This window comes from Andrena cerasifolii, chromosome 5 (genome assembly GCF_050908995.1).
Source record: "Andrena cerasifolii isolate SP2316 chromosome 5, iyAndCera1_principal, whole genome shotgun sequence".
Taxonomy (NCBI): domain Eukaryota; kingdom Metazoa; phylum Arthropoda; class Insecta; order Hymenoptera; family Andrenidae; genus Andrena; species Andrena cerasifolii.
The window spans coordinates 782843-809675 of NC_135122.1; the positions used below are offsets into that span (position 1 = coordinate 782843).

Genomic DNA, 26833 nt, shown 5'->3' on the forward strand with positions numbered 1-26833 from the left:
CTAGCGTTGGTGGAGCTCCAGGGGTTTTATACCCCTTGAGGGCACGACGCTTTCCTCGGTTTTTGGCGGGAAAGTCTGGCGGGAAAATCAGGCGGGAAGATTTGGCGGGAAGATCCTCTTGGGAGATCTACCGCCAAGATCTATTGCGAAGGTCCGGAGAGATCTAGCGCTAGGATCTATCGGTTAACGAGAAGTTATGCGATGGTCCTTTGTCACGGGTTCGGGATGATCCTTGTCTTTTGGCGCCAGCCTGGCGCATAGCGTAACAACGTTTCAATCGAACTTTGAAGAACAATATGTCGAAACTGTTTACGCTCAATGGAACCTATAGATGGACCGATACGCTACCGCGTGTACTTGCAGGGTATAACGCACGAAAACATGGAACCATCGGAGTGCGTCCTTGCGATGTTACCTCAGCAATCGCCGATGAGCTGCTAGCCACCGTATACAACAACATAAAGATCGCTGCTCCAGCGAGATTCAAGTTGGGCGAGTTTGTGCGCGTGAGCAAATTTAAAACCATCTTCGATAAAATCTATACACCGAATTGGACAACAGAGGTGTCAAGATAGCCAAAGTACAAGCAACTAATCCCGCAACGTATCTGCTCCTCGATTCCTGTGGAAAACCTGTTGCTGGAGGATTCTATTAACACGAGCTCCAGCGCGTCACCGATCCTGATGTGTATCTAGTGGAAAACGTTGTGACGAAGCGTCACGAGGCGAGCGAAGACGAGCCGAGCCGAGGCGCAAAGCTCTGCGGCGACCCCCTCTACACCGCGATCCGCGACTCCAGTAATTAGTACACGCCGTCCCAATAGATCGCGTCTCTTTCCCGCATGTACAATTACCGCGGAGTAAAATATTAGACCCGCGGCAACCGAAGAGAAGCAGCTGAGTGGGGATTAAGGAGCCCTGTCACCACTGGAACGAATGACTAGGAATTGCCCCGATTCAGACCATTGTGGACGCTTCGGCGTAACTCCTCCGTAACCCTACCGTTTTCGATAGAGCGACTGGATACTGCCCAGGCTCTCTGAAAACACTCCAACCTTCCCGTACCGTAGGCATGGTGGCTGGATATTGCCCGGACCTGGGTCGACCGTGCCTCCATACTGCCTCCCGTAGACCGGCTGGACATTGCCCGGGATCTCTGAAGGCACGCAACCTTTTCCGTATCATAGACGGCGACTCCACTCCGTCAGTCCCGACGTACCTTCGGACACCGGTATCGGCCAACACTGTAACTGCATATACGAACTGATTGACTTAGTAATAAGTGTACATACTCCCTAGGATAATCAAGACTGTAAATAAGGAGAAATAAAGACTTTTCAGAATTACATCAACTTCGAGTCGACCCAGAGACTCGAGAATAACCAAACCCTGCGACTCGACTGAGCTACCGGCCGAGTCTCCCCGATCCCGCGTAACGCCCACGCAGCTGGCCGTCACAAAGTGTCGCGTAGGGAATACGTCAAGTGGCTAGTGTTTGATAAATCACACAATTCTTGGACAAATAAAAATAATGTATTGTAAAAATAAATACATGATTCAATAAATACAATGATACATATACATGTGTGAACAATTTTATTTGGCATAATTCCGCTATTTATAATAATTTATATGCACGTGCGAACAATTTTATTTTTACGCAATAATTCCACTATTTATAAGAACGAGTTAATAAATACAATAATTTCTATTTTACAATGGTATTCTATAATGTCCCCAGGGCAGCGTGTAAAACGCCGACCCTTCCCGATATCATCCGAGGCAATTTTCGTCAACACAGCATAATTCTTTCTGTGATTCACACGTATGACGAATTAGTGCGCAAAATCATCTGATACAGTTTCTGCTGCCTCGGCATAATTTTTTCTTCGCTTCTCGCGTACTACGTTTCCAAAAGTATTATATTGTAACGTCCCACTATTTTTCACGCAGTATAAATTAAAGTCTCCCCCATAAATCACTCCGCAACTCCACTAAAATCCCTAAAACTTAACTCTTACCCCTTTTCCCCAACCACTGACCATCTAGACGATGTACCTTAGCGGTCCCCATCTCGCGATGGTCAAGTACAAAGTCTAAACAAATCCCTCGTCCTAAAAACCCCCTTAAATTGAGACCACGTCTCATCCCCTCTCTACGACTCATCAAATACAAGCCACTCGAGTCACGGTACGTACATTCCGGACATTCCGGTGAATCATATAAATACAAGGGCCCCAGAGGCCGTAGCTTTCTTCTACGGAAACACTTCAACGATTGTTATTCAAAGTAGATAGATGTTAGACTTATTTAGTGACCACTATTATAAATTCAGTGATCAAAGGATTATTATTCGACGACTCCTACTGTAAGCGACCATAATTACTTATCACACTATTGCGTATCATCCCCATTTATATTATTGTCTATTGCTTATGCTTTTCCTATTTCATATTATTGTTTATCGTATTGCTTTATATTATTTTCATTGCTAATAGTTATTGCTTTTCATATTATTGTGTACTCATGCTCATCTCTCTCTCTCTCTCTCTCTTATTGCTACTCATTATCATTTATATATATGTCTACGTGCTAATGCTTAACGCATTATTATAATATTACTGCTATCGCATTAACAGTGCATGGCATATTCTCGTGCTTTAAACTGAATAAATGCTCTTATTCTAAATAACGCTTCAAATTATTGTTCTGCTCCTTCGGTTACGAAAATAGAAATCATAACAGGCTACTGCAACAGGTGATCCCGGTTCGCGTACGCCGGGATTTCTTATAGTGTTTAAGGCTTACTTTCGCATAGGTCTTGTACGACCATACGGCTACTTCTATTTCAAAGAAATATTACGGGCTGCTGCTTATATTAATGCAGCGGTAAATCCAATTACCAAGCCCTTAAATACCTATGCCTGTGCTCTAACCGGTGTCACCCTGGTGCGTGATTATTGTTTAAACCTTCCCTGGTCACTCAGTACTACGAAGCTGGCCTTCGCGCTTGAAATCCTACTCACCCTCGGTGCTACGAAGCTTACCTTCGTGCCTAACATTCCCTTACGACCCCACATTGTCATTGTCCTAACCTCCGCCACCCAGGACGTGACAATATTACATAATAATTACACGTGATCGCGCGATATGCTGCGACGTTAAGATCAAAAACATTTTGAAAAATTTTAGCATTGTACCACTAAGTAATGCTCTCTCTTTCCCCGTACAGCCGTCTCCGAATACATGGTATGTAAAACGCCGATCTTTCCCGACATCATCCGACATCACCCGATACAATTTTTGATAAAAATAAATTATTATGCGTTGACGTTTGACAACGGCTCATGGTGTGTGCGCGCGCGAATGTGACGCTTCGTTGGTTTCGGTATATGTACCATTCGGGAAAGACTAATGCAGAGAGCCGGCGTTGGGGGAGTTGGTTAGGCTGCTGACTCGTCACACGGAGGTCTTAGATTCCCTCCTTACCGACTTCACCCGCGGTTCCTCTTCGATGCACTTCGGTATCAGTGCGATATCGATTACTTATCGATTCGATATGAGTTCTCGCGCTATACCCCCACCACTCCGCCATCTCTATGACGTCATCTGCAGCCGCCGCCAGCCGCAAAACAATTTTCGAAAAATTTTAAATCCAAATTTGGATATCCCCTCCCTCAAAACTCAAATTTGAGTTAGAACTGTCAAATATACTACTTATTCGCAAGAGGGAGATGCCCCGGTGATCCCATCCTGCACTGCATCAACATTTGCCCAATATTTTGCCAGTTCTGGTTAATAATAAAGACTATTGTCACCTAATTATTATTATTTTATGTACGTACGCGCATATCTCCTCGGCATGTTGTATCAATATATATAAAACTAAAAAGTTAAAATAAAACATTAAAAAAAAATAAAACCGTCTTCAAAATAATAAAAATGCACTAAGAAGTAAAAAATAATTTTTTCCCTCATTTAATCTACGACTCTAATATTTTTTAAGTCGGCGCCTCATCATTTGCACTATGTAAATCTGGCCTCGATTTAAAAAATATGAGATTCGTAGATTAAATAAGGGAAAAAATTATTTTGTACTTTTTAGAGCATTTTTATTATTTTGAAGTCGGTTTTAATTTGTTTTAAATTTTTTATTACACATCCTATGAGGTTGAAAATTAGTTCTTTACTTCTTATGTGTAGAGCATGTATTAGTGCACATATTGTATAAATATTGTACAAAAATATTAAATAATGACGGTGTCTCGGCAAAATCATCTCTCTCTTTATTTATCTCTCTTTCTCTATCCATCTTTTTTTCTCTGTTTTTCTCTTTCTCTCTCTTTTCACATAAGTCGCAAGAAACCTCGAACATTCTCGAACAGCTGATCGACTTCATATTTACTTTTCGCGATCGTACATGCATACTCTCCCACACAACACCTCACATACACTCACATACCTCATTATCAATCTCAAATAAACTGCACTTTTCTCAACATTTTTAAGTTCTCTCTATACAGGCTGAGTTATTTGTTGTGGAATCGAAGCTCCTCCGCGTGAGCGGTGTATCAAATTATGACGCCCAGGTTCATCTGACATGAGAAAGACCATGATTCTAGTGTTTATTAATAAAATATGTACAACATAGCATACAGATTTGGGAGGAAAAAAATTATTGTACAAATGAGGGCAAGGTGAATATCATTATTCATTTTTTACCTAACACGTCAAACTTAAAACATTTATTATATACGAATGGGTTATCGCATACAAAAATGATATGCTACATTTTAAATAATACCATTAAGAGTATGTGTAATGCTTTAAATAAATCGGACAAATAGTTTTGGAGATATTTCATACACCGCTCACGCGGAGAAGCTTTGCGGGACAACAAATAACTCGGCTATTTTTTAATAGTTTTATACAATATTTATAGAATATATGCACTAAACATGCTCTACACATAAGAAGTAAAGAAATAATTATCAACCTCATAGTATCTGTAAATAAAATTCGTCTAGTTTCGAGCGTCTCAGGGTGGCGTAACTCCTTGTAGCAATACCGGCAAGTAAAGAATTATATTACTGAAACAGTGGGATGAACGAAGATAAGATTTCAATGATACTTTGTTTGAGTGCCTGTAGATTAATATCATATGAAAACAGGATGCAATTACAAGTACTTTCTTTATACTCTAAACTAAACAGACACACAAATTATGTATAAGTAATTGCAAGTGTATATCAAAATACGTTGCAAAAAGTCTGAATAATAATTGTTAATTATAGTAAGTTACTTGAGTAGAAATTATAAACGGAAAATCTGCATAAATTTTGGGCCGTTTGCCGCGTTTTTCACATTTCGATCCACTGTGTGCTGCCAGCTTATGATTCAGGTTACTTTAAATTACTTTGTGACTACATAATGTCCATCTCAAATTGAATGAACTTCTAACAATTTTTTTTTTATAATTGTTGAACTTTCGAGTGTCTTACAATAAGAAGTATACTCATGCGAGCAGTGTAATGTGAACGACAAGAATTGGGAACCCGGAACGAACAATGGAAACAAAGGTAGAATGATAAAGAATGAGAGAAACAGCAGATCGGCGTACATAATGTATATATAGCTCTTTGCTCGTCAGAGTGGGAGAGTTTTGAAGACGAGGGGATAGCAAACTATTTTCGGAGTTCGTTCCGTACATTTTCCCTCTCTTCCAAATTCGGTAGCCGTATAAACGTCAGTAAACCTTTGCAAATCGCAGTGAATACTTCAAAGAGCTTCTCTATCTTATTTCTTTCATATTAAATTTGTTACGTGTGCCTATATTCGGTGGTGAGTTGAGCGTACAAAAGTGTGAACTGTATTCGAAAGAGAATTCATAGTGTCAATACGCATAGAACGTTATTAGTGGCTTCATTTCGACTTGTAAATAAGGTAGTGGAATATATATGTAGTATTTAATAATATAGTATTTAACACCTATTGTTTGTGTGCAAAAGTGTTTTAATTTTAATAACTATAAGTGACGGGGGGTATAGGTTTCATCATGTTAAGGGTTGTTTATGGCAGTAAAAAGGATATACTTGTTATTATATTAATATGTTGCATATATAATTTATTATTTCACAATTAAATTTGATGACGATGTGTAAATTAATTGTTTAAAGATACTGAAGATAGTGCTCAAAATTCAATTTTCGTAGCATATTCCTGCATTTATTCGTCAAATATTCTTTCGGGTATTCTTCACATTTGAGTATAGTTACACTTCTACTTATAGATTTTTCGCATTGTACTATTTTATCATTCGTGCAACATTACACCTCTAAGTATTAATAATTTTCAATTTTTCAATTTGGGATATAAACTATGCTTTAAACTTTATATTATTTAGATTGATATTTTAGAAGCATTATGAATATTCTTCAACTGTGTCTTTTTGTAAAGATCCGTCTTCACGTTTGCTTTATTGTGGACATTTAAAATGAATATATTAGAATATGTACGGTGTATACAGCATTATGACATCTCACAGATGATTATGATACGGGAAGACATGAAGCATAGTATAGCCCTAGTAAACTGAGAACTTAAATAGCAGTAGTGTTATGAAAATTTTGTTCTTATCTTCAATAACATATTAGTAAACGGCCTTGAGTGTGTTACATTAATATAATCTAGTGTAATATTTGTAATACAATTGGTACTGGTGTTATAGTGTTCACTCAATATAAGTATTAAGTTTTTGAGACAGGGTATGAATCATTAGAATTCTGTATAATAAATTTCATGATTTATTAATCATTATTATTAAGAAATATTGTTATTTATGTACACTAAAAAACAACAGCGGAATTACTTTTCAACTTAAATATGGATTGTAATTATACCTTTTTTCTACTTTTTTCTAATTACTCCTTTTTTATCATCGTACATTTACAAAATCCTATGATACAAGTTTATATTGACATGTGTAATAGGGTGGGACGGTTTAGGTTTAATTTCTTATTGTTTAGTTATTTATTATCAAAGAGAAGCTTATAGATATGGAATATTGACTTTTATGTAATTTTATGTAATTTTCCAAAGGTGCTATTTTCATGTAACTTTGCTCGCCCGCTTGGTTCTATTCATCTAAGTCATCTATATACCTAGACAAATTTAATAATATTTTAGAGTTGCACAGTTTTATCACTAGGGTAGGCCTGGGGCGGTAGTAACACTTTGACTTGGGAATACGATTACGCAGGAAATATTACATTTACAGCAAAAACTCTTATACGGAAATGTTACTTACTTATTTGACATTATTGAGTCACAACAGTTTCACTGTATGTCAAGTAATATCCAAGTTATTAATAAAAAATGAGAAGCGGAGTGTTATAGCCCTAACGTTACAGTGTAAAGTGTTGTAACCGTCTCTGACCCCGGGTCGGTTGTAACACTGCATGGATTTCGTGCAAATGAGATAATATTATTCGCCTTCTTTAACACTATTCGGTTCTGTTGCGGTACAATCGATCCCGACTGCTGATGTTACAATCGACCCGACCATGCTTTTGAACTTGACTTATAAATTGTGACTACCGAGATACTTAAAAGTACTAAGTAACGGTCAGTATTACTTTAAAAAAGGGCAAATTACAGATTAAAAAAGCACATATTTGCAAAGGGAGTGTTTACATTACATTCATAAGTCAGTCAGAAAAAGTTACTTTAGAGGGTATCGTAAACTTATTTTGTTCACTATCTCTATCTATTACGTATCTGGACTGCTAGGACATGGATGTGTGTTTTCCAAATGTCATTGTTTGTCATATGTATATCTAAAATTGGTGTTAATATCCATTGTATGTTTTGAGATATTAGTGTATTACATTCGCCCCCTGTTACTACCGCCCCCGGTCTATCCTACATATTTTCGGTTTTTCAGGTTTTAAAAATGTGGGTAAAATAATAAGGTAGAGAATTTTTATAGGTGTCAACAATAATACTAATAATAAAATGTAAATTTATCTAAGTTTAAGTCTTCTTTGAAGTTTAGTTTCTTTTTAAGGACTTGAGAATAAAAATAGTTATTATTGGAGATCGTGTTTCCTTAGCCTATTACGTATTATTTAGTGTGAAAAGAGTGCAACATCTAAATATTATTCAATCTTCCTAAAATTTGTCAGATATTCTTTTTATATTAATAGGAATCGGGGCATGAGCAAAGTAAAAAAATGTAATATTTTAAGTTTAACCCTATAATATAAAACACCCTAATGTGTTAAGACTCAATCACTTTAGAAATATTAGTGTTTAAAATGATGTACTTTTTGTGTATATTATTATAGAGATTACATTTTTTCTTAGTTGTAGAATTGATAATATAAGAACACACTTTCTACACTTGAAATTAAGGGATAATTAAATCCTATACCAATGGGCACTCTTTTTTTTTAAAGTAAATTTTATTCTGAGTAATTATAAAAATATGCACAATGTTGATGATTATCATTGTACGTGGCTTAAGACAAAAATACACTGCACAATAGGGTGGGCCGAAAAAATAAAATTATTGAAACTCGAAACAGCCTAGTGCGGAAAATTTGCGTCTGGGGAAGACAAATGGAGGCAAACAAAATTTTTTGAAATCGGTCAATATTTGACCGGGCCCAAACAGGGTCAACGTTTTTAATTTTTGACCAAGTTTGGCGACTTCTGTATATTTTCATAAAATTTATACAGGGTGTAAACGGTATACGTACCGATATTGTAGGGGGGTGGTAGGGGAGGTCCAATGGAACATAAAAGTCCTATGACATAGTGTCCGATCTGTCTCCATTTTACAGTAGTAAAGCCACAAAGTTAAAATTTCTATACGCTAAACTAATAGTCGCAGGATTCCATAATTATGCAAATACATTGGAGATCACCAGTTGAGTAAAAGGGTCTGAATACATTTTGTTGTATCTCGTATAATTTAGCTGTTATAAAGGTTTAAACATTGGAGATGTTTGTGGAAATGATCGTCGCTACACGCACACAGATGAGCCGTAGCGCAAAGACCGCCCGTTGTGAGCTGTTCAAGATGACTCAGTAACCGAGAAAGTACGGACCTCTTACAGTAGCGGTCCCATTGAGGATCTGTTTGGAGTGGCGGAGGCACTTAGGCTCGTCTGCTAGAAAATAACAAACAAGTGAACTAAAACTATACACGTATTCTTAAGTCAGGCGCACAGTGGTGGCAATTTGTTGCGCGATAGTTTTGACGCTCACGAAAAATGCATTGATTTATATGGAAGTAAGCTCCTTTGACAATGTGACTGCAAAACGTGTTTTTCTTTATAAAGCGTTTCCGGTTTTAATTAAATATGCCAGATGTGAGAAAGATGCCACCAATATAGCAATTAAAAAGTATTATCCATCATCAATACGCCTCGCGGAGAGGCACAGCAAGAAAGGGAGTACCTATGTAGTTCGCTGACTGCGCAGTCCCGCCTGTTTCGTCCTCCCTCCAACTTAAAGACAGATCCCTTATCTCTAGAGTATAAACACGCGCTCGAATTTCAAAACTTTTGTTCTGTTTTTGCACACGTTGACGTATTCCGTGCGAGAGAAAGTGAGCCATGGGGAGAAGATATTCCTGTGTGAGGGCCTTTTCAAGACAGCGGCCGTTCAGGAGGAATGTGGGGCAGATTAGTTTGGTTGGGACAAATCGGACTTAAGAGGGGAGCCCTATTTAGGACGCTAGGAATAAGGTGATTCTTGGGAATTTTTTTTCTGAGAAACTGTTAAGCGGATCTCTTCCAAACTTTCAGGGTATTTTAGTTCACATTCCAACAATAAAAATTATTTTTTTCGTTACAAAGTGTTCAGTAGAAAAGGAGATATATGAACACGTTCGTTCGGACTCGCGCGCCGGAGTTGCAAACTTGCGATTGTAATGGTGGCTCCAATTCTTCCCTGAAATAAAAAAACCAAGGATTTTCTTATTTCTAGTACAATTACATTGTCGATGAACCATTGTCTAACAAACGGGAAAAAAGTTATAAGTTGGCAAATTGGTGGGACTTGAAAGAAAAAGTTACGAGAAAAAGAAAAAGTTAGTTCGTACTATTTATGGAAAAAGACTTGTTCAATTCAATTTATTTATCAAAGTTATAGGTCCATCGACAATGTAATTATACTAGAAATAAGAAAAAACTTGGTTTTTTTATTTCAGGGAAGAATTTGGGCCACCATTACAATCGCAAATTTGCAACTCCGACGCGCGAGTCCTAATGAACGTGTTCCTATATCTCCATTTCTACCGAACACATTGTAACGAAAAAATTAATTTTTATTGTTTGAAAGTGAACTAAAATACCCTGAAAGTTTGGAAAAGATCCGCTTAACAGTTTCTTAGGAAAAAAATTCCCCAGTATCACCGTAATCCTAGCGTCCTAAATAGGGCTTCCCCCTTAAAAGCCACCTTCTCTCGCACAGAATACGTCAACGCGTGCTTTTGGTTTGATAAGGTATTTGTCTCTAATTTGAACAGGGGACGAAGTAGGCGGGACTACGCGCAGTCAGCGCACTACATACTACATAGCTACTCCCTTTCTTCATGTGTCTCTCCACGAGACGTATTAATGTTGGATATTATTTTTTAATTGCTAGTTCCCAATAATTAATCAGGCTGATCGGCCAGAGCATTTCGCCAGGGTCGCGGTTTATGGCCATATTGTCCCGCGAATCGGCGGTAGAGAACGGTTTCTAAAAGTTTTGAGTAATTTATGACATAATTGGTTCCGCCTCGTTGCAGACTGGAACTCAGGGTATCGGAAAAGGGAAATAGGAATGGTATGCATTTTCTTCTTTCGAACCGAAACACATGGTGTCTGCTGTCTATCTCGAAACAATGGGCACATTGGCAGTAAAAGGACGCAGTACGGGCTTTTATGAAAGTGTAGGATGGTTCGTTCGTTGCATTTCTGCAAAGCACGAGGGTTTCGCAAATGTGCTGGCTTCTTTTTACCTAAAGCCTCTTGTCCTTGTAGGAGGTAACTCATAATGGAACAAGAGAAACTACTTCGGGGTAGAAGAAGTTGCTGGGAAAAAATCCTGCCAGTCAGCTAGCAGTCACGTCGCAGAAATGTTCTCTGCTCAAGAGTGTTACGTGATAATCTGGGTGTACGCCCCATACAACGGGGACGCAAGTGCTGCTGCGCGAGAATTTACACGGGAATACCTACGGCTTCGAACGTCAAGTGAAAATTCATTTCCACCATTTTTTATAACGTAGAAACAACGCGTTACATGAAATATAAATCAAGTGCTCAGTGTTAGGACCTAGTCGTGCAATGCAGTGAATATTTGGTATATTAACCCAAACGCACTTGATGTTGCGACTCTTTCTTTCGGGTGGTGTCGTATACCTGGGACCATCTATGCACTGATGAAGAGAAATTCTAGGGTATCGTACGACGCCACCAATTTCATGCGCTCACTGCGCAAATCGGAACAGACCCAATGTAACAGGAGATGAACGAAAAGTGATCGTAGTTTGTTATTGTGATAAATATCCGTAGTTCAATAACTTCTGTTACTGTTGCTGATAATTAATAAGTCTGTTTAAAAACGCCGAAGAAAAATTTACGTACGAAAATTTGGGGAATTATCGCCGGAAATAAGCCATAGCCTGCGTTAAATTTAAAAAATAATAATCACCAATAAAGTAACTAAAACTCACCCGTTCAGAAATTCACCTGCAGCTTAAAAACCTGTGTCACTAGGCCACTGAACCGATCCTGGTCATCGACAGATGCGCCGAGTGCACAGCTGATGTCAGGTACACGACACCATCCAAAGTTAAGGGTCGCAACGTCAAGTGCGTCCAGGTTAATGTACCGAATATTCACTTCACTGCACGCCTACTAACACTGATCACTTAATTTATTTTTTGTAACGCGTTGTTCCTGCGTTATAAAAATTGGTAGAAATGAATTTTCACTTGGCGTTCGAAGCCGTGGGTATTCCCGTGTAAATTCTCGCGCAGCAGTTCTTGCGTCCCCGTTGTTCGGAGGGTAGACCCAACATATCGCGTAATACTCTTGAGCAGAGAACATTTCTGCGACGTGATTGCTTGCTGACTGACAAGATTTTTTCCAAACAACTTCTTCTACCCCGAAGTAGTTTCTCTCGTTCCATTATGAGTTACCTCCTACCAGGACAAGAGGCTTTAGGTAAAAGAAGCCAGCACATTTGCGAAACACACGTGCTTCAAAGAAATGCTACGATCGAACCATCCTATACTTTCACAAAAGCCCGCGCTCCGTCCTTTTATTTCCGATGTACCAATGCGTCGAGATAAACAGCTGATACCATGTGTTTCGGTTCGAAATAAGAAAATGCATAACATTCTTATTTCCCTTTTCCGATACCCTGAGTTCCCGTGCGCAACGAGGCGGAACCAATTAAGTCACAAATTACTCAAAACTGTTGGAAACCGTTCTCTACCGCCGACTCGCAGGACAATACGGTCCAAAACTGTGACCTGGCGAAATGCTCTGGCCGACCAGCCTGATTAATTTTTGGGAACTAGCAATTAAAAAATAATATCCAACATTAATGCGCCTCGTGGAGAGACACAAGAAGAAAGGGAGTAGCTATGTACTGTGTAATGCGCTGACTGCGCGTAGTCCCGCCTGCTTCGTCCCCCGTTCAAATTAAAGACAAATACCTTATCAAAACAAAAGCTTGCGTTGACGTATTCTGTGCGAGAGAAGGTGGCCTTTAAGTCCGATTGGTTCCAACCTAACCAATCTGCCTTGCATCCCTCCCAAACGGCCTCTGTCTTGAAAAGGCCCTCTTCAGCGGAATAGCTTCTCCCCAAGGCCCACCTTGTCTCGCACGGAATACGTTAACGCGTGCTTTTGTTTTGAAATTCGAGCGCGTGTATTGAAGATGGATAATACTTTGTAATTGCTATATTGGCGGCATCTTTCTCATATCGGGCATATTTATTAAAAACGGATACACTTCCTGAAAAAACACGTTTTACAGTCACATCGTCAAAGGAGCCCATTTCCATGTAAATCAATACATTTTTCGTGAGCGTCAAAACTATCTAGCAACAAATTGCCACCACTGTGCGCCTGGCTTAAGAACACGTGTAGAGTTTTCATTCACTGGTTTGTTATTTTGTAGCTGACAACCTTAAGTGCTTCTGCCACTCCAAGCAGATCCTCAATGGGACCGCTATTGCAAAGGTGGCCATTCCAATGTGCGGCCGGCGACGGTCCCACTAGTGCACGGGAGAAGTATGTATATCTTTCTCTCCCTTGCACTAGTGGGACCGTCGCCGGCCGCAGTCGCCGGCTGCACATTGGAACGGCAGCCTTAAGGGGTCCGTACTTTCTCGGTTACTGGGTCATCTTGAACAGCTCACAACGGGCGGTCATCTTAAACAGCTCAGAACGGCTCATCTGTGTGCGTGTAGCGACGATCATTTCTACAAACATCTTCGATGTTTAAACCTTTATAACAACTAAACTATACGAGATATAACAAAATGTAAATAACAAATTATTTAAATGAAGTATCAAATAAAAGAGACTTTAGTCTTATTCGTCATGAATAAGACTAACCCGAGTCAATTTTTAATCGAACCGCCCATGATTGAAATAATTCAATCATGGGGATTCAATCGTCGGTTATGATTTAACTACTTCAATCATGGGGATTCAATCGTCGGCCATGATTGAACTACTTCAATCATTAGGATTCAATCATGATTGATCGGACATTGTTCCCGCATTCAATCGTACTTTAGTCAATTGAAGCTCGACTAACCTTGACGAGCCTCGAGACTCGCGAGAGCCTTTGATCGATTCCGCGCGAAACCCGAGCCGAGCGACATTGTATCGTTCACCCGTGTAAACTGGCGCCTGGAGATGCTCGGCGAGGTGTCATGATTTCTTGCATTCTCCCGATTAAACAGACAGAAAGAAAATAATTTAAATCGAACTACTTTTAACGAAACGGGGCTTTCAATTCTGCAAATAAATTTTATGTGTAAGATCGTTGATAATCATAGTTTAAATTATGTCAGGTTTGGTATCATTTCTGTCGAGAAAACAAAAGGAGATGTTTGATGTCTTTTGTGCAGATCCGATGAAGAATTTCACATTTTTTCGTTCTTAATGGCTAGTGATATCCTTGTCTTTTATGGCCCCATAGTTTTCGGCGATCCATGTTGAGCGTTCGCTACTGAAGGGTCTTAGATATGTCTTCGACTCCGCGGTAAAGAACGAATGATAGTGAGCATGATTTTGGAAATTGAATCAGCTTAACGAGCACTACTTACATATACATACAAATGTTTGGAAGTAATCGCGCACAGTGGTTTAATATACGATTCTAGATGCGTAAAATTATTTTTGTTGTTAGTTTTTCCTGTACATATGTATACTTTAATAGTATTTACTCGTTTCTTATTATTAGTGTTTTTTTTTTACTGATTTATGATTACTTCTTGCATCTTTTTGTGTGTGAGTAAACATAGTGCGATTGCTCAATATTCATATTGCACAATAATATTGCGCGTCTACAGGCCGCTTAAATTAGGCGTCAATAAAATCATGCACGTTTCTGTACTGGGTATTTTATCTGACCCATCGGTTTTATTGCTCTCGGCTGTCAACGGGCGGTCTATTAGGGCCCAAAGGTCTTCGCTCGGAGCGAGAAAGCAAAACAGTGGTGTGAATAGGTCTTTCCTGATAATCCAAGCCCAAAGGCTTTTCAACAATCGGAAGACTGTATTCTTTCCGCTGATTTCGGCGCTTCGCGCAACTATTCGCGTACACGGCTTCATATTGCACGAGGTCCTTCGTAGCGCGTCCACAATCTACACATTAAAATCGACCCTTTCAAGGATGTTCTGTAGCGCACATTACACATGTTTATAACCGTGCCTTAATAGCGGAACGCGCGGCTCGCATACCTGCAACGTGGCGCACCGCTATTTTTAACAACTTACTGCGACGTTGAATATACAAATTACCAACAAGAGATAGACTTATTTTATAGAAAACACTTCAGCGAATATGCCAGTTGTTATGTATTAAGATAGGATAGGGGAAACTGGTAAGCCCTTCGGGGTTGGTATTAATTTAATTTATTTTTTTATTGAGTGCTCGCAGCGTGGTCAGAACGCTCTCTCCAGTCGCCACATACACACCACGTGGCGCCCTCTCCGGCCGCCCCGTATACCGGAAGCCCCGGAGGAAGCGAGGACTAGCCCGCCAAATATACAGGGTGTCCCACTAAGGAGTGGACAGCGCGATATCTCTTAAAGTATTGTCGATAAAAATATAAAAAAAATAGGGAATTGCATGGTTCGAGGGGGCCCATTTATTAACGCGAACGAATTTTGTTTTCGATTATTATTTTAAAAGATACGATGGTCAAGTTCGGTTTTTCAAATGGAACTATTTTTTTTTGACGACCTGAGTTGATAGTGCGTTCCAAGACAAATTCAATAAGCTTTAATGTATACACTTTATTTCCACTGGTTTTTAAGATATTGCGCTTGCAAATTTACTGATTTTCACTGCAAGAAACCCCTCTGGAATGGCAAAAACCGGGGGCGGTCTTACTGGCGCCACGGGTGGCACTGCCTGTTGAAATGGATACTTACCTGCCAAAGGTCTACGCCAGAAATGGCAGGCCCAAAGGCTGGACAATTCTTTTCCGTCAGAAATGCTACTTAGGTAGGTACATCTGCGGTATCGAGAAGCGCATCGTTACTTTTATTTCGCACTTGCTTCTACGCTCGGATGGCCGGTTCTTTTGGGAGGGATGCAAGTTGGATTGGTTAGGTTAGGAGGAGTGAAAGTTGCTAGATTAAATTTCAACCATAGGGAGCAGATTGTATCACAACCAATCGGATTTGCATCCCTCACAAAAGAACCGGCCATCCGAGCGTAGAAGCAAGTGCGACATAAAAATAACGATGCGCTTCTCGATACCGCAGATGTACCTACCTAAGTAGCATTTCTGACGGAAAAGAATTGTCCAGCCTTTGGGCCTGCCATTTCTGGCGTAGACCTTTGGCAGGTAAGTATCCATTTCAACAGGCAGTGCCACCCGTGGCGCCAGTAAGACCGCCCCCGGTTTTTGCCATTCCAGAGGGGTTTCTTGCAGTGAAAATCAGTAAATTTGCAAGCGCAATATCTTAAAAACCAGTGGAAATAAAGTGTATACATTAAAGCTTATTGAATTTGTCTTGGAACGCACTATCAACTCAGGTCGTCAAAAAAAATAGTTCCATTTGAAAAACCGAACTTGACCATCGTATCTTTTAAAATAATAATCGAAAACAAAATTTGTTCGCGCTAATAAATGGGCCCCCTCGAACCATGCAATTCCCTATTTTTTTATATTTTTATCGACAATACTTTAAGAGATATCGCGCTGTCCACTCCTTAGTGGGACACCCTGTATAACAGTAGTATTCTTTTCGGATGCTTAAAGTCGGGACCTTGAGTCGAATTAAAAGCCCCGTTTCGGTAAAAGTAGTCCGATTTAAATTATTTGCTGTCCATTTAATCGGGAAAATGCAAGGAATCAATTGGTGTCACTTTCATATTGATACGATGAAAATTAAAGAAATTCACTTCCCGTATAATCAGTGACACATCGCCGAGCATCTCCAGGCGCCAGTTTAGATGGGTGAACGATACAATGTCGCTCGGCTCGGACTTCGCGCGGAATCGATCAAAGACTTTTGCGAGTCTCGAGGCTCGCCAAGGTTAGTTGAGCTTCAATCGACTAAAGTACGATTGAATACGAGAACACTGTCCGATCAATCATGATTCAATCCCCATGATTGAAGTAGTTCAATCATGGGTGCTTCGATTAAAAATTGACTCAGGTTAGTCTCATTCATAAGTCTCGAATAAAATTTTCGTCTTTTAGTCGAACTCAATTTTTTATTTGAAATAAATTTTTGCCCATCTCTGTTCCCAATGTATTTGCAAAATTATGGAGGCCTGCGACTATTACTGTAGCTTATAGACATGTTAACTTTGAGGCATTATTACTGTAAAATGGAGACAGATCGGACACTATGTCATAGGACTTTTATGTTCCCTTGGACCTCCTCTACCACCCCCTAAAATATCGCTACGTATACCATTTACACCCTGTATAAAACACTATTTCACGTGTTTATATGCTTAAATAATGTTTTCTAATGCTCAACAGTGAAATATGCAAATTTTATGAAAATATACAGAAGTCGCTAAACTTGGTAAAAAATTAATAACTTTGACCCTGTTTGGGCCCGGTCAAATATTGACCGATTTAAAAAAAAAATTGTTTGCTTCCATTTATCTTCCCCAGACGCAAGTTTTCCCCAATAGGCTGTTTCGAGTTTCGAAAATTTTATTTTTTCGGCCCACCCTACTGTACACTGCACCTAACCTTCATTCAATTTGGATGAACCATAGGATTCTTTGCTATAATTGCAAATGTCTTCGTTGCTCCTGTTATTATTGTTTTCATCACTACTGCTATCATTATCCTTCAGTCTTCTGTTTAATTTTGTGGTTTTCTTTTTTTTTTTAGTTGTGGTCCTTTACCAAAATTTAGTGTTAATTTTGAGAACATCCTCTTTTTCGGTTCTTTGTTATTCGTTTTGTGCTCCTCAAGTTCCTGTTTATAATGGGACGAGGTAATAATGGCTGTTTTTCCTCGACGTCTATAATAACTGGAATAATATCCGCAGGTGATAAGATTAGTGTTGAAGAAGATGGTTTTGTTTGTATAACAATTGTTGCTGATATTACAGATGTTTCTTTTGCTATTCAACCGTTGATGTTATGTTATTGTTGTAAGAACCAACTCCTCTGTAAGAACATAGTTCTTCAGATCTCTGTCGGTGGTAGTAGCAGCTGCAAAATCCATATCCGAAAAGATCTTAGGATTAGCTGGACAAATTCCTGTTTTTTAAAACCTGCAAGAGCATTTTGTACAGTTGCTGCTTTGCAGTATGCAGCTCCAAACAATTTAGATACTTGGAACTGACTTACACTACGCCCAGGATTATTACGGAGCCACGTTATTGTCTGTAATACGTATTCAAAGGACCCATGAAACCTACGTCAAAAGGTTGCAATCTATGCGTGCAATGTGGTGGAAAACTAAGAATAATTACACCATTATCTCTTGCCTTTTCAATTAGAGGCAAATTTTTGGTGTGCGTTGTGTGGCCATCGAGGAGAAGTAGAACCGGGAATTTTTTGTGTGTTTAACCAACTCAATACAACGGTGTGACCAATTTACGAATAAATTACTTTGAATCCATTCGCTTGGATGGCGGGCCGCAACTGTTCCGGATGGTGCACCGTCGAGCAACTCAGCTTTCATCCGAATTCTGCTGAACTAATTATTCCACTTGTTTTCGCCCCTTCGTAGCGATAATCTTAGAATGTATTTTAGGAACAGTTGTGATACCCGACTCATCGACATTAAATATTCGAGTTGGTGGGAATTTGTTGGTATCTATCAATTGGGTTAAAAGGTTAAAAACATAGTAATATTAATCTTGTTAAAACCCGTAGCTCTTGCTATTGACGTTTGTTCGGGGGCCGAATTGAAAATTTAGGGTGGCGTTTCAGAAAGCTATACAGCCACTCATCTCCTGTCAGTACTTTTTCTTTATTAAAATTATGATTTATATTATTTGTTTCGGCCATTTGAAACGGAAGCCGTCGTATGTCCGTACGGGTAAGACCAAACAAACGATTTTCCATTGTCATAATATGTTGCATTATGAGATTTTCTTGCTCAGCAGAAAAACTAGTGTGGAAACGACCTAGGCCTTTCTGAAACGCGATTTTTATACCTCCACAAATTTTTAATTTTTTTTACTCGATCCTCTAGTATAGATTGAGGCACCTCGTATTGTCGTGCTGCTAACCTATAACCCATTTTCCTATTTCTAATATCCAAAATAGCGTTCCGCATGTTTCCTTCATCCCCCGACTGCCGGGGAGTGACTCGTTTGTAATTACGGGGCATTTTGTTTAAGCCTGAAAAATAACACACTATTGTCCAAAAAAACGGGTAACCAATTTTACCCCGTACGGTTTTAGCCCAGCATACAATTTTGTAAACATTACGAATTATCAACAATACCAGGGCGAAGTACAAACAAACTTAGTTATTTACACTTTAATATGCAACAATTAACCTATTTCACACCAGAAAGTACTTACCTGAACACTGGCAAAAGTATTAAAGTTTCTTAACTATCGAAAATTAGATCAGAGCAATTAAAAAACACACAAGACGATATAACCTTACTATGCACGTTTGTAAGACGATCGTCTTTTGTTGATGAAACAATGCATATCGTGACAGTATGTCGCTGCAACGACGCGAGAAAATTTAAGGCTGTTTTAAAAATAATAGCACGTCTCAGTTTTACCCAGGTACCCGATTTTGTCCTAATTTCCCCTTCTATATAAAAAATTCTATCTTAGAAATTTTTTTTAATCCAGAATGATATTCTCTTGAATATATGTAGCTGATCTTTTTAATTAGTAAATTGATACGATCATCATATTGATATTATCAATATCGACACGTTTTGAATAATATATTTCATCTATCGATATTGAACAAAAAATTATGTATATATCGATAAGCACTTTATCGGTAGTTAGGACCAATACCGCGCATCACTAGAGGTGGCGCGAGCATTACGGCCGTCGCGGGGGCCAAGACGCGCGACAGGAGAAAGAGGTCGTTGCTTCTGAAAATCGGCTGAAAAGAGCAATTAATTCCCAAGCCTGACTTTTTTTGAACATTTACAAGAATGATTACTACCCAATTTCACCATGGCCAAAACTCATCAGATTTGACACGCGCATACACCGTGAATGATTTGTTGGTAACAATATTTTTAATTCTCATTACCAATTTCTCAAACGCATCCTGTTGGTTTCACACGAGATCTGCAATCAAATATAATATTTCCAGTCATAACACATTTTGTAAATTACACATTTGATGCTAGCATCTATTCAGAAGTATACATTATGCATAGTTTCGCTGAATTAACGCTCTGACTGTAACATATACACTTGATCTAGACACAAAAGTGACCTCGTGTAGACGTGCCTACTGGGCACGTTGTTAAATTCTTTGGTGTTGACGAGAACCATTTGGCCAAATTTTATTGAAAGAAGAGGGAACTATCCTCTGTAAATTCATGGGTGGAGGAGGACGCCTAGTCGTCAGATCAAAGCGAACGAACTCCGAACATTTGTTTTCCAAAAATTAACCACTCCGATCAGCCACTGCGCCTCACTGGGTCGTGGTTTATCACCGTATTAAGCCGGATCCAGACTAAATGAGTATACGTTGAGCAAGGCTGAACGCGCACGAATAGCCGGATGTGGACGGGTGAAACGGTAGCCAGGACCGCATGCTTCTACGTCAAAAAGGGTGCGCGCGAACGCATATGCTAGTGTGGACGTGTCATTCGTGGTGACTCGACGCATACGACCCGACTCGCGAATGCCGGCGAAGACACGTGGCCTGAGCCGACCGTTGTCGGTTTTCTTCCACACATCAAACGGAGTTTGGAGTGCATTGCGCTCAGCGTGGAATATAGCAGCAAATGAGGTATTTCTCTGACATCCTGGATGTCGGGAATTTTGATGATACTATTGAAATATATTGTAGCCCATATAAAATTAGAGAGGGCTAAGTCCTCATGTTCCCAGATTTGAAATTGTTTAATAAATACAAATTATCAAAATTTCCTGTTTTCGATGATTTTTACGAAACGGCTTCAGAAATGAATTTTAATCTCCTAAATTATTGAAGATACGGACTTGTGACTTTTTCTTTTAATCGCGAAGGATGGATCTGTGTGAATGCATTATTTTTGTATTCCGCGAGAGGTGTTGGCAACATAAACATAACAAAAATGCTTTTCTTTTGCAAATTTGATGTCCGGTTAAAGTGTAAACGAATTTGAAAAAATATGTCCTTATTCTGTGGTGTATTCCCTATCCATTAAGCTTCTTTCATCGCGCGATGCGCCTGGTTTCAGGTAGGTGGGAGCGCTTGGTCGACTAGTGGTGCAATAAAAAACCCCAATATTCTGTTCACAATAAACTGTATTAACGCAGTCGTACTGTATTATATTCCATAAAAGGGGATTATCGGGATAGGATTAGGTCTGAACAATAAGGTGAATACACTTCTTGTTATCGCTGCTGTATTAAAAAATAACATGAGATTACTCGCGGGGGCGGCAATACGCTTCGTGGTGGGACCCAAGAAAAAAAGGGTAGTCCGCTCACTGCGAATAACCCCGCTTGCGTCGTCTTTCTTTCAAATTGGAGACGGATCCCTTAACGTTTTGGTCTACATACGCGCTCCAATGTCAAAACAAAAGCACTTGTGACGTATTCCGTGCGGGAGAAGGTGGGCTTGAAGTCCGATTGGTCCTAACCCAACCAATCTACCCTGCACCACTTCCAAACGGTCTGGGTTAGCTTTTGTAGTTCTCCCAAAACCCACGCAACGGTTAGCAAAGTGACAGTTCAACGCTCGGCTGGGTCCCAGGACTTGAGGAAATATTTGCACCCTAACGGGCTGGCCTGGTGTAATACAACAGTATGGAAACATTTATTTCTAGTATCACAGCATAGAATGCTGTTATTTTCCCCTAGTGTATTGGAAGTAGGATTTATTTGATTGAAATAAACGTGTGTAAAACAATGAAAGTAAAAAGACTGTGTGTGATTTTGGTTTTGTAAAGAATTGTTTAAATCAGTGCAGTGTACAAATATCTTCGATTCCATAGAGATACATACATTCGGGGTAGTAGCAGTAAACGCGTATGAACATGCACCAACGCTTGTTACTCGTGTGTGAGTGCATGTATGAGCGGCCGCGTGCTCAGCTTACTATGATTAAACTGCTGATATTTCGAAATGGAAGCTCCAGATTACAAAATGGTAAAAGGCTTTATACAATTTATATTCGCATGTGGAATTTGCATATATCGGGTTGTTCCATCGTTTTGGGACACTCCGTATATTTTTATGTCTTCGTATACTTATTGATTGCGGCATATGCATAGCACAGACACAGACACATGCAGGCGAAAGAAGTACATTGAAATATTGAGAGATACGTGTCGTCGCGGCTCTTCCAGTCTAGAGCCCATAAAATAGATGTTCTTTAGAAATTAATTAATGGAAAACTACTACATATAATGTTATAATACACTTAGGTTACTGTGCAGTGGCGGACAATAGTGCACGTGACTTATCTATATAAACCATGACGTTGACGCCAAGACGATGTCACAACGAGTGAGTCCCAAGCAGTGATGCCAGAATCGTGGGTTTGCGCCCACGGCTGCTACCACCACTCCACGACCAAGCGTACCCCCTCCTAGCGCCCGTATCGCACCACACAAGCATACTTGTCCCTCCATCCGTGTGCCTTGCGCGCTGCCTGGCCGGCGCTCTCCGGCGAGAATTCGTTTTCCCGACATCGAAGTGCTTGGCTCGCAAGCAAAAAGGCAACACTTCAAATCCTGGTGCGGATATTCTACTTTTTTTTTTTTAATTATTCTCTAATTTCTTTTTCTATATTCTCAGATGACTAAATACTTGAAAACTGTTAATTTACAAAGTATTTTCGAAGCTTGAATTGCTGCTAAAGATGCGATTCCCTTCTGGCTTGTATCTGACCACTACAAGCGTACCCTACCTTCTGTCTGTGTGCCGTACGCGCTGCCTGGCCGGCGCTCTCCGCCAAGAATTCATTTCACCGAAATCCAAGAGGTTGGGTCGCAAATAGAAAATCGAAGGTTTAAATTCCGGTGCGAATATTCTACTTTTTTCATTAATTATTCTCTAACTTCTCTTTCTATATTATCAGTAGAATAAAAACTTGAAAACTGTTAATTTACAAAGCATTTTCACAGCTGGTTAATGTACGATGCTGGTTTTCTGCCTTTGTATACATAAACACAAATAATTCCTTGAAATGCTACGTGGAAAAAAGCTCCTTTCTAGGATGGTCTTTTAAAATTCACGTCACAATGAACAGTTACAGAATCGGTGATTTCCGGTTCAGGTAAGCGAGCCACCCGCTTCACTATTACGGTCCGTTTACCACTCGCACCCCGGATTACTGTAATGAGGTTTGAAAACAACATCGACTGTTCTCGTAGCCGTCGGAATAATGTCATTTATACCTACAGAAGAGTTTTACTAACCCACTCTTGGCCAACGACACTCTTTTCGTGTTAATCACGTTTATACGTATCTGCTTATGTGCTTAGTGATTATTTACGAAAATTGTGCCATTGCTCGATGGAAACCGCTTGTAGTGGTGAGATACAAGCCAGGAGGGAATCGCATCTTTAGCAGCAATTCAAGCTTCGAAAATACTTTGTAAATTAACAGTTTTCAAGTATTTAGTCATCTGAGAATATAAAAAAGAAATTAGAGAATAATTAAAAAAAAAAGAGTAGAATATCCGCACCGGGATTTGAAATGTTGAGTTTTTGCTTGCGAGCCAGGCGCTTCGATGTCGGGAAAACGAATTCTCGCCGGAGAGCGCCGGCCAGGCACCGCGCAAGGCACACGGATGGAGGGACAGGTATGCTTGTGTGGTGCGGTACGGGCGCTAGGAGGGGATACGCTTGGTCGTGGAGTGGTGGTAGCAGCCGTGGGCGCAAACCCACGATTCTGGCATCACTGGTCCCAAGACGCACGCGTGCGCCGCACAGTCGGATGCCGAAGGGCCCCGATTGCCCACACGATCGGACGCGCATTGCCGGAGACACCCGAAGTTCTCCCCACAGAGACGAGCCTATACACGCCGCATCGAAACAGATTGGTTACTCGCCAATATATAATTTAATGGGACTTCTTGCATTGTAATAAGGATGTCTTAAACTATAGAAATAAATTGTTTGTTTTATAATTAATCATTGCAGACGGCACTGGGGAGCCATTAAAATCGAGGCGTCAAAAAACTCATCCAAATCGGTGGAACCTGTAGCGCCTAAACCATTGGTCAGAAATAATAAACAATGGCAGATTTAATAATTAAAGGGCATGAAATTCGGTCGTGGACTAAGCAGTAAAAATTACAAAAAATTACATTTTTTGACAAAATAACGGAGTTTGAAATCACTTTTTCCCTATATTTTCGTCCTTTCAACGCTTTAAAAAATTACAAATTTTTAATTTCTCTAAATTTTACTGGTTTGTCCACAAACCAGGAGTGTATTCTTCAAAATAAAAAAGTTTCAGTCGAATCGGATAATAACTTTTGGAGATACAGGTTCCATTGATTTTGAGAACACTGTTTCGAGAAAAACGCGTTTAAAGTTTTACGTGAGTGCCGTGTGGCCGGGTGTTATGATTTACGGAATTTTACGATTTTCAAAAAATCCTTTTAAACACGCCTTCCTAAAAGGTTGAACATTCGAAAAATGAAATAAAGAAAAAATCGATTTTTAGACCGGAACCTCCCCTTAAGGAGGATCGATACCTCACTTGCGAAGCAGGCGGCGAGAGAGGTAGCCTATGCTTATACACGGGAACTCTGCAGTGATACCAATCTTAGGTAAAAAAAAAAAAGGTAGAAAAAATGTTATTTACATGTCTATCCCTAATAAAATTATTACTGCATATTTTGTTCTTGAATTTAATTAAACAAAAAGTATGTTTAATGCAACTAGAAACACAATATGTCCATTAAAAGTAGCGTAAAATACGTGAATGAAATGCGACAACGTCGCTTTGGGTTCTTTTTTTTCTCTTTCCATCTCACACTTCTGGCGTCCTTTTGCACGTTTGTACTGGTTAGTAACAAATTACTAAATACATGTTTGCAGCTTGGTAGAGTTTTTACAATTTTTTTCTGTAGGCTTTGTTCAAGCATAAATTATATGCATTACTATCCAACGTACAGCGTTGCCACATTTCGAACTGTTCCTTAAGACAGTTCTAAAAATACGAGAACATTGCTGTCTATTTATTCAATTATCTAATAAACCGTACGGTTCATGTCCGATTTTCTTTTTTAGAATTTCACAGGAATATTTAACCTTTTCATTGCAACATTTTTTAGAACTTTCTTAACATTATATTTCGCGCCCCGTTCTCAGGATTACAAGTGTAGTATCCTCTTCGTCCCGCTAGGTGTCACAACGTTTACAGTAAAACAAACACGGCTCGCCGATCTTCTTCCTGCCGTTCCGCTCGTGCCTCATATCTTTTCGTTGTGCGTTAGGTGAAACACGTGGAATGAGAGTGCGCAAGATTTTGAAATACTTTCGGGATGTTTTTAGTGGTTTATTGTGGTGTAAGATAATGTCAAAGAAACGTAGAAGGGAAGACGGTATTGATGAGTTGAAGAAGCAGATATTGAAGATGCAAAATCAGATATTAGAGTTTCAAAGAAAGGACGCACAACAGGAAAGGCAAACAACAAAGAACAACTACGACGCTTGTTCAGAATAACTTTCTAGTAATCAGAATAGTTGTAAGTCTGAGATTGTTTTAATGGATAAAAACATACTTAAACTCCCTCAAAGGCGTATATGTTTGCACGCGAGGCAAGATAGGTTAGACAATTTCCTACTATGTTCGCACGTGGGGGCAAAATATAGTAGCGTTACGCCTAACGGTGCTGCACGAGAGGCAGTGCAAGTTAAAGCCTATATCTAGAATTTTGCATGGGAATAATCCGTACGATGTAATAGATGAGTCGTCGGAGGGAGAAAAGGAAATGTAGCACCTGATACTATTGTTAGTACAGAAGAGCAGTCAAAATCAGTACTTCAAGAGCCTGAACCTTGTCTGGACGAGAATGTGCTTAAAGTTCTGGGTGACGACTCAAGTAAATCAAAGGCGTTAAACGTTAAAGTACACTCGTCATTGATATCAAGATGGCGATATTGGATTTCTCATGGTGTGCCTAAACAAGAGAAAGAAGAACTTCTAAACAAGTATGCTAGACCATCCGCGCTGGAAGTACCCACATTGAACCCAGAAATAAAGACAACGATGTCTGAATCAGCTGTCAAGAGGGACACGCATATTAGGCCGTCCCGAAAAAAATGAAAATGATTGTCGCGTTAGGCCTTACTGCGGGAAAGTTGTGTCCTGGGATCAATAACAACCGTGCAAGTTTTCAGCCCTGTAAGTTAATATCTACTGTTCCGGCAGGAGCCTTGAAATTTCGAAATTTGAGTAAAAAGAATAAAAATGATTTTACACCCCTCCTCCCACCCATCTGGCAACAGAGTGAGTCAGAACTCACCACGTGATGGTGACTACATGTGCAGTTTCCCCCTAGCCCATCCTTACCACCCTACCTTGTGGATTAGAAGGCGAAATTTGATAAAAATGTTCTACACGCGAAAGGAGACTCGAAGTCGGGTTTATAGACTTGATGAAGTGGAAACGTGAGACTTGTACTCAAACGCGAGCATATGACTGAACTACTCAAGAGTGGCTCGAATGAAGTCATCCCTTGCGTCGACTCCAATCATTTTGCTGGATGCCTCTGTTACGAGCTCCATACGCTCCACAGCCTGAATGTGGCAAGGGTGTGCCTCAAAGTCCCAGGATTTGGGGATCCCTTCCTCCTCCAGCAATTTTTTTCGGGGAGATGGTTTCAACCGAGTCCAATATACGTGGTCAAGTTATTGGACATACGTCCTACTTGATCAAATCAGTATAATCGGTAGCATCAAAATTCAACGAAGGTGGAGAACATTTTCGGATTTCTCCCGACTTTAG

At 39.7% G+C, this 26833-nt stretch overlaps 1 protein-coding gene across 4 annotated transcripts in view; it reads left to right on the forward strand.

The window, feature by feature from the left end:
* The first annotated feature begins 5731 nt into the window (after positions 1 to 5731).
* Positions 5732 to 26833, forward strand: part of LOC143369378 (filamin-A-like) — a 446998-nt gene continuing 425896 nt past the window's right edge. For 2 of the 4 annotated variants that reach the window (XM_076813239.1, XM_076813240.1), the window contains exon 1: positions 5732 to 5942. The gene's annotated coding sequence lies outside the window, so the exon portion shown is untranslated. The remainder of the gene's footprint in view (positions 5943 to 26833) is intronic. The other 2 variants (XM_076813241.1, XM_076813242.1) reach the window with 1 other exon arrangement.